At 51.8% G+C, this 14809-nt stretch overlaps 1 protein-coding gene across 2 annotated transcripts in view; it reads left to right on the forward strand.

Annotated features, from left to right (window-relative positions):
* Positions 1–14809, forward strand: part of Gdpd5 (glycerophosphodiester phosphodiesterase domain containing 5) — a 75997-nt gene that overhangs the window by 17894 nt on the left and 43294 nt on the right. For both annotated transcript variants that reach the window (XM_050154508.1, XM_050154507.1), the window contains exon 2: positions 8483–8562. The gene's annotated coding sequence lies outside the window, so the exon portion shown is untranslated. The remainder of the gene's footprint in view (positions 1–8482; positions 8563–14809) is intronic.

Below are 14809 nucleotides of genomic sequence, written 5' to 3' on the forward strand. Positions count from 1 at the left end.
GAGTAACGAGTTCCTACTTGGCCACTGTGGTGCACAGTCAGGGAGGGGGTGGAGGTGCAAGACACTCAGATCCTAAGATGTCAAGGTCCCGGTGGCTGAGTTCAAGATCTAGGAGCAGAGACAACGGGCATGGATTGAGCAGCCAGGCTGCACAGGGGGAGAGAAGTAAGAGCTGGGAGCAAACGGTTTGAAGCCTTTCCAGGAGGGTCAGGCCAGTGTTAGCCAAGGACGAAGAGGTGTCCTGCCAGGAAGCTGCTGGTGAACTCGATGGGACAGAGGGAGGAAGTGGTAACAGGAGCGTGGGCGACTCTTCCAGAAGTTTCTGGAAGGAGAAAGATGAGCAGGCTGAGTTTGGATGTGATTGCCTGTGTATTCCCAGATAGAAGGAGCCTGTCTGCAGGGGGTCCAGGCACCCTAAGGACTTGTTGTGTCTTCAGGAACAGGTTTGGAGGGTGCCTGAGGAGGCGCTCTTTCCGTACTGGTAACTGTGGGATATAGAAGCTTAGGAGGGATTGTAGGGATAGCCTGTCCAAAGTGCTGCCCACCTCCTGGCCCCCATCTGCTTCGGGTCTGTAGAGCAGCACCCAGCAGGCTGGGAGAGGATCAGGAGTCTCCTGGAGCAGGCACCACATGTCAGCAGTGGAGCCTGGGATTGTGTGAGGCTGGCCTGCTCAGTGCTTGAGGGATTGCCTCACGTTTCAGACAAGGTCCTGGAGGGTCAGAATGCTGATTTGCCTGTTTGCAAAGAAACCACGCCCAAACCCAGCCCTGATCCCAGGTCTCAATTACTGGGAAGTTCTTCCTTTGAGTCTAGCCTGTGTCTTTCCTGCTGTGGGTTCCCTCCTGGTGAACTTGTTCAACCCTGACCAAGCCTATCATCCGACTGAGCGAGTGAGCGAGCACTTTGAGCGGTGGCCAGTGTTTTTACAACTTGTTTTCATGGAGTTGGTTTGAAGTCTCCCTACATTCCCAGAATGTCAGACCCGCCCTGGTTCACAAGGGTTGACCAAAAAAATAGGGTCAGAGCCAGCTAGGAGTCTGAGGACTGAGTCACTTTCCCGGGACCGTCCACAGAGCCTTCCCTTTTCCTTCTAGTGATGAGAGGAAGGAAAGTGAGCCCAGAGGACCAGGTGACGACGGCCGCCGCTTGTGGGGACATCCAGATGATGGAAGCAGTGGGCAGAAAGGAGCAGAGGGGACAAGGCCAGGGCTTTCATTTGGGAAGACCTCAGATCGAGTTCGTGTTTTATTGCCTGGCTGATGGGGGTCTCTGTGCGTTCAGTTCCCCCATACCAGCAATGGCACGGACCTCTGGGTGTCTGAGGTCACACGGCCCAGTTGCAGGAGCCGTGTGAGAATGGTTTTCAGGAATTAAACTACTAAGAAAGAGAGGTGAGAGGTGACCTCAGCCAACCCCATGCAGGGGCTCTGGCTCAGTCCAGCAGGCGATTGGGAGACAATGACAGCTGTGCCCCAGTGGTCACACTCCAGGAGCAAAGAATATTGTTGGTAGAGGGCTGTCTGTCTTGGAGGATGATGGTGCCCAGGGGTCTAGGAATTCTAGCAGTCCCAGGGAATTTGGGACCCCAAAGTCAGGTGCTTGCCATTTGGAGGATGGCATGGTCCAGTGTGTCCTCCAAAAAAAAAGTAAAGGGTTCCTGAAAGGTGGTGGAGCCTGGCAGTGGCTTTAGATTTGACAGGATTAGGAGATAAGGCCTCAGGAGTGCTGACTGCCCAGAACCCAGCCACCCCACCCCGCTCCGTGAGTGACAGGTTGTAGGCAGGGTGCAGGAAGAGATCCTAGGGATCATACAGTCAGCAGAGACATCGTCATTCCCGGTGTTCCTCCAGCCCGAGTCTCCTTGAACTCAGCTTCTAGGTGCCCCTGTGCCCCCAGAGGACTGGCAACAGCGAGTCTGCTGTTTGCCAGGCTGTGGCACTTCCTTCCGGCCCAGAGGGCATCAGTGAACAGAAGGACACTGGCCTAGATCAGGGCCATGGAGGGAGGACCTTGGCTGGTCCATCGTCCATTGCACTTGGCTTTTCCTCCCTGGGGAATTCACCGCTGGGTCCTTCCACACTGTTCTGCCCGAGCTGAGCCTGACTAGCTCTGGTTGGTCTCAACAGTGTCCACCCTGACTCTCCTATCCTCTGACTTCATAGGCGATTTCACCACAGTTTTGTCTCCTGACTCAGGCCACTGGGAGTCTAGTCCTGAAGACTTGGGCTTGGGTTCTGGTCCAGCCAGATTCTATCACCTGCTGTGTGACCTTGGCCAAGTTCCCCTCCTTCTCTGAACTTCAGTGCCTCAGGTTCCTAACCAGAATTGGTTGGATGTTCCTCTAAAGTCTGCTGATTTTAGTATGGTACCCAGTAAATCACGGTTGGTCACGGTGATGCCCAGAGACATGAGGTGACTGGCCTGTGATCGCATAGCAGAAGGGTAGAGGTGGGAGGGCTAAGGCCTTCTTCTAACTCTATGGCCAGTTCACTGCACTTCCTTAGCTCTGCTCTGGCCCAGTCTGGGAAGTAAGGACAGATGGAACCATGTGCACCCTCACTCTCTCCCTCCCCAACACACACGCACACACTCTGTCCTTGTCAGCTTGTCTCACAGGTATTGCAAAGGACCTGCTCTGTAGGAGACTTTATGATCATCTGGGTCTGGTCCTGCTGTCTGTCACCCTACCACTGAACTTCACGTTCATTTTTTTTTTCTTTTTTGAGACAGGGTTTCTCTGTGGCTTTGGAGCCTGTCCTGGAACTAGCTCTGTAGACCAGGCTGGTCTCGAACTCACAGAGATCCACCTGCCTCTGCCTCCCGAGTGCTGGGATTAAAGGCGTGCGCCACCACCGCCCGGCCTTCACGTTCATTTTGAGGCAAAGCTGAGACCTGCCCTGAATCTTGGAAAACCCTCAGGCCCCAAGGGGATCAAGGTTAGACTTAGGGTGATGGTCTAGACTCCTAGAAACAGTGCGAGGAGCTGAGCTGGGGCAGTGCGGTGCGGCCAGAACAAGTCTACTGATTCCCGCATGGATCTGTCCTGTGCTAGGGACTGGGGGACAGCTTTCACACATACCCTCCCCCCACCCCCCCCCCCCCCCCCCCCCCCCCGCAAGAAGCAAGAAGGCGTCTCCCTCCCTGCCCTCAGCCCACCACCTTCACACAAAATCCATCTCCATTATAATCACAGCTCCTCCAGTCCGTGCTCTCGGTCCACGGGGCACCCAGGAAAGCTCTGGAAATGGGTGGTGGGCCTCTCAGGCGTGGGAGTCAGAGTACAAATCCAAGCGACCTCGCCTGTTCCAGGATCTCCTGCTGCCGGTAGGATTCCTTTTGCAGCAGAGCGAATCGGTGTGTGCAGGCATCTCGGCCTATCTCTGGGGTATTAAACAGTCAGCGTGGCCTTTCCACCATGGCAAGCCTGTCTTCCTTGTAGGAACGGAACTATCTACACATGTAAAGAGGCAGTTTCATGACTTAAAATATTGAGTGTCTGTATTCCTTTATTTTTCGTGTGTGTGTGTGTGTGTGTGTGTGTGTGTGTGTGTGTAGGTTGGGGGACAACCTTGGGGCTCACCCCTCACCTTCCATCTTGCTTGAGACACAGTCTCTTTGTTGTTGGCTGTTGTATACACTACCTTCAGCCTGTGAGCTTCGGGGATTCTTGTCTCCACCCCTACCTCACTGCAGGAGTCTTGTGATTACACTTAAAGCTGTGCCTGGCTTTATGCAGGTTCTGGGGATTCAAACTCAGGTCCTCACGCTTGCCCAGCAAGCGCTTTACCCACCCCCACCCCCGAGCCATCTCTCCTCCAGTGAGAGTGTTTACACATCGCTAACACCTCTGTGTGTTGGGCGTTTTGTTGAGGGCCTAGTGAGAATTACATTTCATTTTCATTTGTTTCATAAAACATATTAGTCTTCACTTCAGCAAGATCTTCATAATATTTGTGCTCTGTTGGCAGCAGTGATCTAAAGGATTAAAAACAAGATGCAATTATCTCGCAAAGGGCGCGGGTTTGAGCCCTGGGGGTGTGGCTCGGTGGCACAGCGCTGGCCCAGCGTGGGTGCGAAGGCTTTGTCTCTGCCCCCAGGGCCACATTCCCGTGCACACCATGTAAAGTTTGAATTTATTTCTGTCATAAACGTAAACTAGAGTAAATGCAAATACAAGAAAATTTATTCTATCCTTACAGACGTTATCTTTATAAATTTATTCAAATTAAACAATATATATCCTAATTATTACTAGCTTTTAAATTAAGATACTTAATCTGGCCAGGTCATGCAGGCTCAACGCCATAAGAGACTGAAGCACCAAGATTACATGATTGATGAATGCCTGAGAGATCTAGCAAGCCCCTGCCTCAAAATATAAAGAAACAAATGATAAGGGCTGGGGGTATGTCTCAGTGGGAGATTGCTTGCCTAGCAAGCACAAGACTCTAGGTTTAATGTCTAGCATCCCAGAAACTAATAAATAGACCAAGCATGGTGGTGCATACGTGTAACCCCTGGGACCCACATGTGGGAGACAGGAATTGACGCCCACAAGTGGTCCTCTGAGTCTTGCATTTACTGTCACACGCACAAAAGAAAATAAATACGCAAAATAAATAAATATAGTTTTTAAAAGAGCGAGGATCTCATTTCCTGTTGCATGAGCACAACAGGAATTGTTAACTATTGTAAGGGGTTCCCTGGGTACCATTTGCGTTTCCTGTGAACCCCACTAATAAAATGCAAAAGGAAGAACACACACACACAAACACCTCAGCAACACATATTCCTCTCAGCAGATGTCGGGTAGGCATCTGGACGGGCACACCTTTTGTTCTTCAGGAACAGGAGACAGGTTTGCCCTGGGCCAGAGTGGTGTGTTAGTTAGGGCAGTAGAAGTTTGAGTGAAATCTTAGCAGGTGTTGGTGTTCCAGCAACTTCCTTTAGGCCATCAGCGTCTCCCCCTGCTTCGATCCTGCAGGAGGTTTCAGACTGAAGAGCCACTTCCTGTTTGGGGCCCAGACCTTCCTTCTAGTGCCTCACTGACTCTCGCTGTCCCTTGCTGCGAAGTCAAAGTGGGGCTGGTGGTGCCAGGCCTGGACAGGTCACCCTTAGCCTGGACTCCCACTGGGTGACCAGAGACTAAGCTAACAACTCAGCCAGAGACAGGAAATGAAATCTCTTGGTTCACTTCAGGTGTGAGACTATTTGTTGTATCTTGGCTTGCCTGGTGGGCACAGGACCCAGTGGGAAGAGAAGAGATGGGGGTAGCCTCTGCATCTTCTTTTCTGGTAGCCGCTAGCCCAGGTGAGGTACCTCAGTGTGGGTCTGTCACACTTCCTCTTCCCCATAGAACCAGGCTGGGGCATGGACTTGGATCTCTAATAACAACTTTTGGGGACTGCATGGGTTCCCTGCCCCATCTCTGTGCCTCCATACCAAGTGTGGCCAATGTCTCCTACCAACAGTGATGCTTGGGCAGCTCTCATGGGTTGTGGGGCTGGGGCTCAGTTGGTAGAGTGTTCATCTAGCATGCACGATGTCCTGGGTTCGACCCCCAGTACCACATAAACCATGAGTGGTGGCACCCATCTGTCACCTGAGCACTGGGTGGCACACCTCTGTCACCCCAGCACTGGGTGGCACCCATCTGTCACCCGAACACTGGGTGGCACACCTCTGTCACACCAGCACTGGGTGGCACACCTCTGTCACACCAGCACTGGGTGGCATACCCTGTCACCCGAACACTGAGTGGCACACCCTGTCACCCGAACACTGAGTGGCACACCCTGTCACCCCAGCACTGGTTGGCACACCTCTGTCACACCAGCACTGGGTGGCACACCTCTGTCACACCAGCACTGGGTGGCACACCTCTGTCACTCCAGCACAAGTAGCACACCTCTGTCACCCCAGAACTGGGTGACATACCTCTGTCGCCCCAGCACTGGGGAGATGGAGGAGGATCAGAAGCGCAAGGTCTTCTTGAGCTACACAGGGAGCTTGAGGTCAGCCTGGGTTTTGTGAGACCATGTCCACAAACAGTAAAACAGAGTGGAACAAAAACAGTGCTAAGGGCTCTCGGCAGATGGCTCGGGGGGGGGGGGGGGGGGGGGGGGGGGGGGGGGGGGGGGGGGGGGGGGGGGGGGGGGGGTACAGTGATTGCGTGTATAGACGTGAGGCTCCAGTGTGGATCCCCGTGTGAACCTATGGGCACGGATGCCTGCCTGTGATTCTAGGGCTTAGAAAGCAGAAATGGTGGATGCCTGGAGCAAGCTAGCCATCCAGCTGGCCATATCAGCAAGTTCCAAGAGACTGTGCCTTAGTGAGTGAGGTCGGGGACAGCGGTGTCAACCTTAGGCCTCCATATGCACACATGTGCACATACAGCTGCACACATGTGTGCCCGCATACATGAACACCCATAAACACACATATGCTATATGTACCCATTTACAGGAGAAAAAAATTAAAAACTACCCAATGAAAAAAGAATATGAAAAGGATATCTGGGTGATTCTTCGCGATAATCCTAACCCCTTGAGAGACTGAGACAGAAAGATTGCTTCAAGTGTGAGAACAGTCTGGGCTTCAGAGTTTAAAATTAAATCTTGACTCAGTAGAGTAAAAAAGAGGTTGCGGGGAGGTTTGGTGTTTAATTTAAACTCTGCCATTTTGCTGGACGTGCTTGTTTCCTAGGGCCCTCTGCTTTATTTTTTTAGAGATTTTTATTTTTAACGTGTGTGTGTTTGTGTGTGTGTGTGTGAGAGAGAGAGAGACAGAGACAGAGAGACAGAGACAGAGAGAAGTTAGAAGACAATTTGTGAAAGTCAGTTCTCTCCTTTCACTTGGCAATAGGTGCCTTTACCCACCCAGGCGTCTTTCCAGACCCCTAGAGCCTCAGTGTCCAATCTAGTAAGACTCACGTGGGTACTTTACATGTGTTAGCTGATTTCTCCTGCACACACACACAGGCTAGTGAGCATCATCATTACGGCTTTATTCAGAAGCAGATTAAGTAAGAGAGTCAAGATCACAGTACACAAGCCGAGATTCCACGCTGGGCAGCTTACCCCAGCGCTGTATTCTCCTTGAGGTCCTTGTGACTCGGGAGGTGATCCTTGGCTCGTTGGCGTGGGAATGCAGAGCCCCAGACCCAAACCGGAGACACTGAAGCCAACTGCAGCTTACAAGACTGATTCCAGGATCGTTCCTGGTACTCTCAAGTCTGAGTTGCCCTGCTCTGTTATTATTCCTCTATCTCAAGCCTGAGGATCCATGAGTTTGTCTTCATTTGTGTGTGTGTGTGTGTGTGTGTGTGTGTGTGTGTGTGGGCTTGGACCCAGGGTCTTGTGTGCTATATCCCCAGCCTTCTTTTACCTTTTAAAATATTTGAGACATCTCACTAAGTTGTCCAGACTGGCCTTGAGTCACTCTGTAAGCCCACAAGGCCTTGACCTTTTTTTTACCCTCTGCCTTGGTCTCCTGACTCGTTTACAGGCCTGCACTAGCAGGCCTGTGTCAATAAGTGTGCTTTGTAAACTGTGAAGTCTATCACATCCCAAGGATTGTGAAGAAGCTCGGAAGAGCTACAGAGGCAGGGCTGGGGCAGGCGGGCTGGGATGGGAGGAGGGTAGTGGAAGGAGGGTGGATGCTCCCAGGTCTGTTGAAACTGCTTCTGGGCCCAACTCTGTCTGCCCACTCTGAAGCTGGTCAACTGTGTGCTTCGTGCTGGCTCCAAAATCTGACTGGGCTGGGGAGAGCTGTCAAGTTGACGGAGGCTCAAGCCTGAGCTAGTGCTGCCCTGTGTGATACAGCAGGCCCTGGCCCTACCAGGCTTGGTGTCCCTGAATAGACAAGGTGACCATGTCCTCTGAAGTATGAAGTGCTGATTCAAGGCCCCTTCCTCTACTCTTCTCTTCCACAGCCCGGTCTCCTATGTCTCTTTATAGCTCCTGGTGGGTGGGGGGACACTGTCCTCCTGGCTGTGGGAGCTGGTGGGGAAGGCAATGCATGAGTCAGAATACAGGCACATAATTGTGGTGCCCAGATCCACCTCCTGCCCACCGGCCCTCCCCTTCTTCCCCTGGCTTCCTTGGAAGAACAGCTGGTCTCACAGATCCTGGAGGAAGCAGGTTCCCTGGCAGCAGAAAGGTCTCTGCCCCAGGATGGCCGTACCTGGGGCTTGTTCTCATGGGCCCTGGCTAGGGGCGTGGGTGTTCAAGGAGCAGAATCTCTGGGTTTGTCCTGCAGGAATGGAAGTGGACTGTGTGTCCCAGGATCTGCCACCAGCTTCTTAGCTTCTTCCTTTGGGACTGGGGGCTTCCTGGGGGCTACCCATCAGTGGGCCCACTCCTGGGCCAGGGTGGGCAGCTTCAGGGTGGGAAGCGCCTGACTCATTGAAACCAGGTGTCGATGGAAGATGCTGAGCGTGAGACGAAGGCTCTCAGCGAGTTTGTCCCCTTGTCTCCTCAGCTCTGATTGAAGTGACATCACCATCTTTGTGAACAGGACACCCCTGGAGGACAGCCAAGAGCCACCGGACCTTCTTCCAGGTAAAGAAAGAGGAAAGGAAGTGGGGAGGGGGGAGGAAGTAGAAACAGGCTGCAGAGAACAGCCCCCTGGTACCTGAAACAATGCCTGCTTCTCCCTCTCCCTCGGGAAAGAACTCCACAGTCTGTGAAGAAAATCAGGAGGGACTATGGGGAAGGAAAGTGTCGCACCGAGAAGAGGGGCCTCTGTCTGCACGCCAGGCCTCATCTGGTGTAGTAGCTCACCTAATCCTTGTAGCAGCCCATGAAGATGATGGTTTATAAGTCAGTTGTAAATGTTATATATCAGGAAACCGAAGCATAGTGACAGGAAGTCCCTGGCCCAGTTAACTAAATAAGAAACCTGGGTTTTGAACGTAAGCAGTGTAGGCTTGTCTCTAGCCCCTGTGTCTTAGCTCATAGTAGTTATTTCTTTGAACTCCACTGTGGGGCTTTTAATGGGCTCACAGCTTCAGGGAGGATTCATCTGAACAGAGAGCCTAGAGAAGGCCGTGTTTTTCGGTCAAAGGAATGAATGGCACAAGGCGGGACTGAAGGCCTGCGCTACGGAACTGCCCCAAGCCCTGAGAGGGGTCTCAGCTCCCAGGACTTTCTTCCTCAACCGTTAATCAAGGCTCTAATCGCCAGAAAGAACGCTGGACCTTTGAACGAGGTGAAGACAGGTTTAGGCCTCATGTTCTGAGACATGCCTAGGCAGAGAGACTGCTTCTCTTTGCAGAATGCTGCAAGGACTAGACAGACGGTAATGACGGGGGAGAGGATGGGGGTGGAGGTGGGGTCCTGCGCCCAGCCTCAGGTCACCTTCATCAGACCTGGGGTGGAAGCGTGCAAACCTGTTTCAGAGCCTAAAGAAAAGAAGATTGTAGAAGTGTGCCTGAGGCTTTTTTAAAAAGCAACTTAATTTTTTCCTATAAATTGGGAAACAACTAATTATTATTCAAAGGCAGAATTCAGCTTGGTGTCTGGGGTTCTGTAGCTGTGTGGTTTGTTTATTTAGAGACAGGACCTTGTCGTCTAGCACCGGCTGGCCTTGAACTTCATCCTCCTGCCTCAGCTTCTGAGTGCAGAAATTATGGATGCGTGTCACCGTATCTGGTTTTAAAAGCCCTGTTTGGTTCTTTCTCCCCTTGCTTTGCACATTTAACCAGTCTTTCTCACTGGCAAATCCCCTTGGTGCCTAACCCAGTGTGTGATACCCAGGTTTCCTGATACAGCCACTCCTCGGCAGGGAGGGGCCTGGGTCTGTGGTGTCTTGTGTCCCTATCACTGGGTACAAAGTGGCAAATACTTGGGGCATCAGACAAGGCTGGTTGCATGGGACAGGATTCTGGATAGAAGTAGATGATACCCAGGTACTGAGCTCAGTGATGTCTCTCAAGGGCTCAGCTAGTCCTTGTGTGCCCAAAGGGCACAGTCAGTGGCTTGGGGCCAGGATGACTCAGCCCAGGGCTTGCACAGGTCCCTGTGTTAATATGAATGGGAGTTGTGGGGGGCAGGGAGGGTAGGGTACAGGTGTTGAAGCTGTCAGCCTTTGGAACCTGGTGTGGGAGGAAGAGGGGATAGAGGCTGGAGAGGCAGACTTGAAGGAAAAAGGAGAGGTATCCTTAAATGGGAGGGCTTGCTTCTCTCCATCCTGGGCCTGATTGGAGAAGCTGTTTGGATAAGAACTCTGCTGGTTTACATAAGTAAATAAACCATCACTCCCCTTTTCTTTAAGGGACAAAAACGGGGCAGAGAGGGTTTGCAAGGCATCAAGTCTCTGCCAGACCCAGCTTCCTTCTTCCCCACGTGACCTCATGCGAGTGGACCCCTTTCTCAGGGTCCTAGAGGGCATGAGAGAGAGCCTGCTGAGCCCTTTGGTGGAATAACTGGGCTGTTAGGCAGAGCCCTGGACATCCTCCCGAGAGTAGAGAGTAGACTGCGGTGAATCTGCCCTATGCTAGGCCCCCTGCTGGCCCTCTAGACTCAGCCAAGGGTCTTTGGAATCCTCACAGGTTCTAATTGTTCCAGAGAGAACCTGGCAGTGTTCATGAGTGAGAGGAGCCAGGATAGGGACAGGAACTCCTCCCAGGACAGCCTTCCTGCAGTCCTGATGGCTTGGAGGGGCTGCCCAAGCTTCCAGAGGGGTAGGACTGTCATTGGAACCTGTCTAAGGAGCTGAGCATAGCAGCTAGTTATGGCACAGGGCTGTCTGCATGGAGGAGAAGCCAGAGAGAGTGTCCTGAGGATCTGTCTTTTGTGACTTCCTAGTCCTGACATCTTAGCAGCTTGCTCTAGAATTCTATAGTTATGGTCATCTTGAGGGAAATGATTTTTATTAAAGACATGTATTTTTTCATTCATTTATCTTAAGGCTGGGGTCTTGCTTTGCAGTAAAGGCTAGCTTTGAAGTCATGTTCCTCCTGTTCCAGCCTACTGAGTGCTAGGGATATGCTCAGTTGGGTGAGCGGATGTTGACATTGGCTTAGGGCATATGGGGCCTGAAGTCTATGGTTTTGTGAAGCAAAGCTCTGCTCCCTGGTAGGACTAGCCAGTCTTTTGTTGACACAGGATCTCCATTGGTAGCCCTGGCTGGCGTGGAACTTGCTACGTAGACCAGGTTAACTACAAACTCACAGAAATCTACGTGTCTCTTTGTCGACCTCCCAAGTGCTGGGATTAAAGAAATGTACCACTGTGCCTGGCGAGGCTGGCCATTTGAGGTGACTCTTCAGTCCTGGGCTTGTAGCTTTGGCTTAGGACTGTGGTTTTCAACCTTCCTAATGCTGCAACCCTTTAATACAGTTCCTCATGTTGTAGTGACCCCCAACCATAAACTTTTTTTGTTGCTACTTCATAATTGTGACTTTGCTACTGTTACGATTGTAGTGTAAATATTTTCAGAGACAGAGGTTTGGCAAAGGGGTCTCGACCCACTGGTTGAGAACCACTGACCTGGATGGAGGGGGTCCCTACGGTTTTTGGGTCCCAAGAGAACCCAAGGCTTCTAGGCAGGTACTTGAACCTATCAAAACCATGAATGTACCCCAAACATGCAGGTTTATTGCCCAAGCCCCTGTCCGAGGGAGAAGGCACTGCAGACACATGGGCCTCCACCCACTGCCAAGGCAAGGCTTGGAATCTGTCATTCTCAGCGTCTGAGGCCCTGGGCAGCTTCCTGCTCCTCTCATTGATGAAGTCTGTGAAATGAGGATCTTGGTAATTACCTGGGAAGTCAGTGTGACACCTCACCAGGATGACGTGTGCGTAACCTCTTTGTAAACTGTAAAGCCCTGTGCCTGCATTTGTGATGGAGGTTGCCTTTGCTACATCGAGGTCACCTCCTTGAGGGAAAGGAAGGGCTGGCTGTACTGCTTCCAGATGAATCTCCCACTCAGTCACACCTGACCCCAGAAGGAGCTTCTAAAATATCAGTGACAGAGCTCAAAGCCTGAGGGTAGGACGGGCTGAGGTAGGAGAAAGCTGACCTTATCCAGGACAGGAGCAGGAGAGACCCCCCTAGGAGCTGGGAAAACTGAATCACCTAGGAGAGCACACTCTGAGAAGACCTGGCCTCCCTTGGCCTGGGGGCCGCACAACTACAGGAAGACCTGAGCTTCCTTGGGCTCCAGTTCTTTCCCAGAAGAGCCAGCAGTCTCCTGCGACAGAAGAGTTGGGTAAACAAGAGGGCCTGGCATTACCATGCAGAAGATTCATAATGGCCCTAATTATGGCATGATTAATTCTTTGAGGGCTCTGGCTCGAAGCCCTCCCCCACTGAGTTACTCTTTCCCCAAACAGAGAGCAGGTGTGGTGGGGTGGGGCCTACTTGGGAGGCCTCCTTGTGCTTCCTTCTGCCAGCCAGTCTTTTAGTCTCTTCTACTTACACTGTCCAGGGACTTAGATTTCCTGCCTGCCCTAGGTCTAGCCTCTTCACTATTGATTCACCAAACCTAGGGCTTTCTCTAAGATCCAAAGAGGTGACACACATCACCCGAGAACGCAAGTAAGATGGTGACAGCCTACTGCTGTCTGTGCAAGTCATCTGAAGAAGCCTTGGGAACCTAGGGCCTCTGAGAGAGACCGGATCAAGAACAGGGCAGGTAGGGATTGGCTAGCCTCGCGCTTCTCTGGTTGGGCTTTCCACAAGCCAGTGGGAGTGAGAACTTCCAGGTTCAGGTGATTCTTCATGGTTGCCCAAGGAGCAGAGGGCCTCCTCTGCCATCATCAGGACTGTGGGATATCCTGCCCACCCTGAGCAGCTACCTCTCTGCTTTGCCCTGGGGATGAAGACAGAGCTAGCTGGTGGCTGAAGGGTGTTAGGAGTTGAGTGCTGAGGAAGTCCCTAGAGAGTGTCTGAGAAAGGACAGAGATGTGGTTGCCCAGAAAACAGAGGTGGCCTGTTGTGGCCGAGCTTAAGCTCAGACCACCATTGCTGGACTTGGCTGGGGTTGAGTCCCAGTGGGTGCAGCCAAGGAGAAGATATTTCCCAGTGTGTCCTTCCTTCCATGGGGCCTGGCAGACCACAGAGAAGGCAAGGCCCCCACACCCAGTCCTGGCACCCTCAGGGGTTTCCGCTTTCAGTTCCTGGCCTGGGTGTCCCTGAGGCCAACTCAAACACAGTGCTCTGCCCTGGGAAGCATAGGCTGGCTGCTGGCTCTTGCGGTGATGGGGAAAATAGACAGGACCAGACTGAGGACTGGCCCACCCTGGGGGCTGCTGCAGAGGTAGCCTGGACATTATTTAACATCCCTGAGATTATCTGTGTGATCACTCGGTGTGTGTGTGTGCGTGTGTGCGTGCATGTGTGTGTGTGTGTGTAATAGACTTTTAAATATCCACTTTAGCCTTTAGAGAAGTTGATTGAAGCTCTCAGCAGGATTTAAACTGTAATGCGCTGTAGGAATGACAGGACAACACAGGTACAGCGTCATTGCTGCCAGGCTCAGCAACTGCCGTCCATTATACTGACACTCGCCTGATGCATGGTTTGGCTCTATGGGCGTGAGGGTTAGTAGGTGTTGGGGGGGGCATCCTGGGCATAGGAGACCTGGTAGGTCTTACGGTAGGCACCACAGAGATTGCTCCTGCTAGGTGGTGTTGTGGACACCGTGAGTGTAAGAACTTTCTGGGTGCCGTGTTTAGTGCTTCTCAAGAGGGTGTTTTACACTCTCTGTCCCTGTGGTACCTTTGGGACAATTGATGGATAAGTATCAATGCCTTGTTATTGCCTAGAGTGGGGGTTTGCATGGCCGGAGCTCTGGGGTATGACAACTGGTACATTACTGGGCCTTACGGAATAGAGAGGCTGCCCTGACTTCTGTGCTCCACCTGGTTCTCCCTCCCCCTGAGCCCCAGGCAAGCACTGAACTTTTTTGTCGTCTCTATTTTTGCCTGTTCTAGAATCTCTAAAAGAGGCCTGCTGTCATCTACTCTATGCTTCCAAGTTTTTCCCCTTGTCTTTCTGTGGCTTGCTAGTTCTTTCCTGGACACAAAGTGTCCCTGTGCAGTTCCCCGGTGCTGGGATTACAGGCCTCTGCCTCCACTCCCAGGCTGCTGGTTTCTATTTATTGTTAAATACTATTCCATGTATGATGCACCATAGTTTACCCATGTCTCTCAGGTAGACAGGGTCCCCACTTGGTAGGGTTGTTATCTGGAGGATCCCTGGGCAACACTGGAGATCTGGGGCCACAGTGTCACCGTTGTTCTAGTAAAGGGTTTGGGCTGCAAACCATAGAACGATTCAGGTGAGTCTGAGCACAAGAGCTCCTTGAAGGGGGCAGGACAGTTCTCAGAACTGGAGTGCCTCAGAGACCCGAGCCTGGCAGGAATGGAGGGACCCAGGCATAGTAAGAGCCCTGTTTCTTCTGTTACAGTGACCCTTTCAGATCTGGACAAATAAAAAGCAAACAGTTTTATTATATAAGATACAATGTGTCTATTTCATTGTTATTGGATTGTTTGTTCTATTTTTTGAGACAGGGTCTCACCTTGAATCTCTGGCGGGCCTAGAATTTAATATGTAGACCAGGATAGCCTGGAACTCAACAGAGATTTGCCTGCCTTGGGCTCCCAAGTGTTGAGGTTAAAAATATGCACCAAGAATGCCCAACCTTGTTTTATTCTTGCCTTGAACTCTGTAGACCAGGGTGGCCTTCCTGCCTCAGTCTCCCGAGTGACCTAGTTACAGGCACATTCCACTAAGTGCACCTGACACAACTTGCTTGCTATTTTTTTTTAATTTTCTTTTCTTTTTTTTTTTTTTTTT

Source organism: Alexandromys fortis, unplaced genomic scaffold, assembly GCF_014885135.2.
Source record: "Alexandromys fortis isolate MF-2015 unplaced genomic scaffold, M_Fortis_MF-2015_v1.1 scaffold_77, whole genome shotgun sequence".
In the NCBI taxonomy this organism is placed as follows: domain Eukaryota; kingdom Metazoa; phylum Chordata; class Mammalia; order Rodentia; family Cricetidae; genus Alexandromys; species Alexandromys fortis.